Source organism: Sinocyclocheilus grahami, unplaced genomic scaffold (assembly GCF_001515645.1).
Source record: "Sinocyclocheilus grahami isolate Dianchi unplaced genomic scaffold, SAMN03320097.WGS_v1.1 scaffold1005.1, whole genome shotgun sequence".
Lineage (NCBI taxonomy): Eukaryota > Metazoa > Chordata > Actinopteri > Cypriniformes > Cyprinidae > Sinocyclocheilus > Sinocyclocheilus grahami.
The window spans coordinates 109,743-113,210 of record NW_015506184.1 but is presented as its reverse complement, the minus strand read 5'-3'; positions in this window follow the sequence as shown (position 1 = coordinate 113,210).

Sequence of the window (3,468 nt, the reverse complement as noted above, 5' to 3'; positions counted from 1 at the left end):
ATGATTCATTTGAACAAGTTTCGTGAATCAAACGACCCAATTGAACCAAGTTCGTGAATCAATTGATTCAGTTCAGAGATTCGAACACTCGTCGGATCAGTTCAAGTTGAAAGGATGAATCTCATGAACCATATGATTCATTTGAACAAGTTTCGTGAATCAAACGACCCAATTGAACCAAGTTCGTGAATCAATTGATTCAGTTCAGAGATTCGAACACTCGTCGGATCAGTTCAAGTTGAAAGGATGAATCTCATGAACCAAATGATTCATTTGAACAAGTTTCGTGAATCAAACGACCCAATTGAACCACGTTCGTGAATCAAATGATTCAGTTCAGAGATTTGAACACTCGTCGGATCAGTTCAAGTTCCGAGCAAGCACGGACTGCGCGCGAGCGTCAGAGCTTCGGCGCGTTGCTCTGCATTTAGACAAAAAAATATCTCTCAAGCACTCATATAATATATTGTTATAATTTTATTGCCTTAATTTGTTGGAGTTTTTTAATGCAGAAGCTTTTAAAAGGCATGTAAACGATGTAGTTTCTGTATGTAGCCTTTTTTCCGTTCAGTGTTCATTAATCGACGCGACGCGAGGCAACATAAATAAAGCTCAAATGCACTCAACTTAGCTGTCAATATGTTCTCATAATTATATTCTATAAATTCGCTGCAGTGTTTGCATTCGCGAGGCGTCAAGACGTGCAAAAATATCAGTTTAATGAGGACGCTGCGGTCTCGCAAGCTCCGGACGCAAGGCTTTCAGTTTCACACTAAAACAGCTCACAAACACCTGAAATTAGCTGTTGTTGTGTTCATATGAGTGAATTATATGCAAACGCTGGCATATTTTATTTTTAAAGGCCCTTAATGACGTTCAAATGATCTTTCCTCTGAGCAATCACGGACTGCGTGCGAGCGTCAGAGCTGCCGCGCGTTGCTCTGCATTTAGACAAAAAAGATCTCACAAGCACTCATAAGCAGTCATTTTACCTCTATAATATTTTCTTCTAATTTTATTGTGTTGATTCGCTGGAGTGTTTTAATGTAGAAGCCTATTCGGATCAGTTCAAGTTCCGAGCAAGCACGGACTGCGCGCGAGCGTCAGAGCTTCGGCGCGTTGCTCTGCATTTAGACAAAAAAATATCTCTCAAGCACTCATATAATATATTGTTATAATTTTATTGCCTTAATTTGTTGGAGTTTTTTAATGCAGAAGCTTTTAAAAGGCATGTAAACGATGTAGTTTCTGTATGTAGCCTTTTTTCCGTTCAGTGTTCATTAATCGACGCGACGCGAGGCAACATAAATAAAGCTCAAATGCACTCAACTTAGCTGTCAATATGTTCTCATAATTATATTCTATAAATTCGCTGCAGTGTTTGCATTCGCGAGGCGTCAAGACGTGCAAAAATATCAGTTTAATGAGGACGCTGCGGCCCTTAATGACGTTCAAATGATCTTTCCTCTGAGCAATCACGGACTGCGTGCGAGCGTCAGAGCTGCCGCGCGTTGCTCTGCATTTAGACAAAAAAGATCTCACAAGCACTCATAAGCAGTCATTTTACCTCTATAATATTTTCTTCTAATTTTATTGTGTTGATTCGCTGGAGTGTTTTAATGTAGAAGCCTATAAAATACATGAAAAGGATGTAGTTTCTGTAGCCTTTTTGTCCGTTCAGAGGAGTCAGCGCGACGCCAGGCTGCTGTCAGAGAAACATAAATAAAGCTCACATGCACTCAACACAGCTCTGAATATGTTCTTATAATTATATTCTATAAATTCGCTGGAGTGTTTGCATTCGCGAGGCTTCAAGACGTGCAAAAATATCAGTTTAATGAGGACGCTGCAGTCTCGCGAGCTCCGGACGCAAGGCTTTCAGTTTCACACTAAAACAGCTCACAAACACCTGAAATTAGCTGTTGTTGTGTTCTAATGAGTGAATTGTATGCAACCGCTGGAGTATTTTATTTTTAAAGGCTCTTAAACGTCCAAATTATGTTCTAAAACCGGAACTTAGATAGATAGATAGATAGAAATAGTCAGATGATAGATAGATAGATAGATAGATAGATAGATAGATAGATAGATAGATAGAAATAGTCAGATGATAGATAGATAGATAGATAGATGGATGGATGGAAATAAATAATCAGATGATGGATAGAAAGAAAGAAAGAAAAAGAAAAGAAGGAAGAAAGAAAGAAATAGTCAGATGATAGATAGATAGATAGATAGAAATAGTCAGATAGAAAGATTGCTAAGGTGTTGCTATGCGGTTGCTAGGGTACCCGGGATGGTTGCTAGGGTGTTGCTATAGGGTTGTTAGGTACCCGGGGTGGTTGCTAAGGTGTTGCTATGCGGTTGCTAGGGTATCCCGGGGTGGTTGCTAGGTTGGTTTGGATAGGTGCTAGAGTGTTGCTATGAATATAGATAGATAGATAGATAGATAGATAGATAGATAGATAGAAAGAAATAGTCAGATGATAGATAGATAGATAGATAGATAGATAGAGATAGATAGATAGATAGATAGATAGATAGATAAAAATAGTCAGATGATAGATCAGTGGTTCTCAACTTTTTTTTCCACCGGGCCACACTATGGTCCAAGTGCAAGTCCCGCGGGCCGCACACATATCATTTACATATTACGTCAGCAATACAAACCAACCTGATTTATAATATTATAGCCTAAATATTATGATATCTAATCGATTACATTCATTGAAATAAATAAATAATTTTACACCCCATAAATAACACCCAATTGTGTGAACTTCGGCTCGAAAGGAGTAACAGCACAATCATAGGCGGAGTTTCACTTTTATGCGTGGGGGGGCACCCACTGGCAGACGAGCCACGAGCACTTTTTTATATGTTCTACATTTCATGCATTTATGCAACACATATTCTACATTAAAAAAACATACCTAATGCAGAAAAGATAGATATATGATATACTCTTTTTCCGAATTGCGCAGATGACCACAATCTTCCTTTCATCTCTTCTGATAAATTTTCAGTCAAATCGTTTTCTGTGAGCTAGATCAGAGCTAGAGCCCTGCATTTCAGCCCGGGCCCGAAGGACCCCGACTTTTTTACGCCCCTCGGGCTGGGCTTCGGGACCATTTTCACGTCATAGTTCAGACGCAGGCAGGGCCTCGGGCCTGTTTTAGGCTTCTCATTATTTTTAGATTTTAGACCCATCAATTTGTGATGAAAAAAGATTGCCGCGCTGGAGGAAACAACACGAGACTGTCAAGAGCGGCTCGGCGGTGTTTAATGTCCAGCAGTAGCAGCATGCTTGCCGTCAGCGCAGCGTTCAAATGCACGCAATATGTTTCTTATTCAAAGCAAAAGTAATTACAAAGCATCGGCAAAAGTAATTACCATAAATGTGTCAGGGGGAAACAGAAATGAGATATTTTAATTATTTACTAATAAACTAGTGTTTTCTGAGTCGGT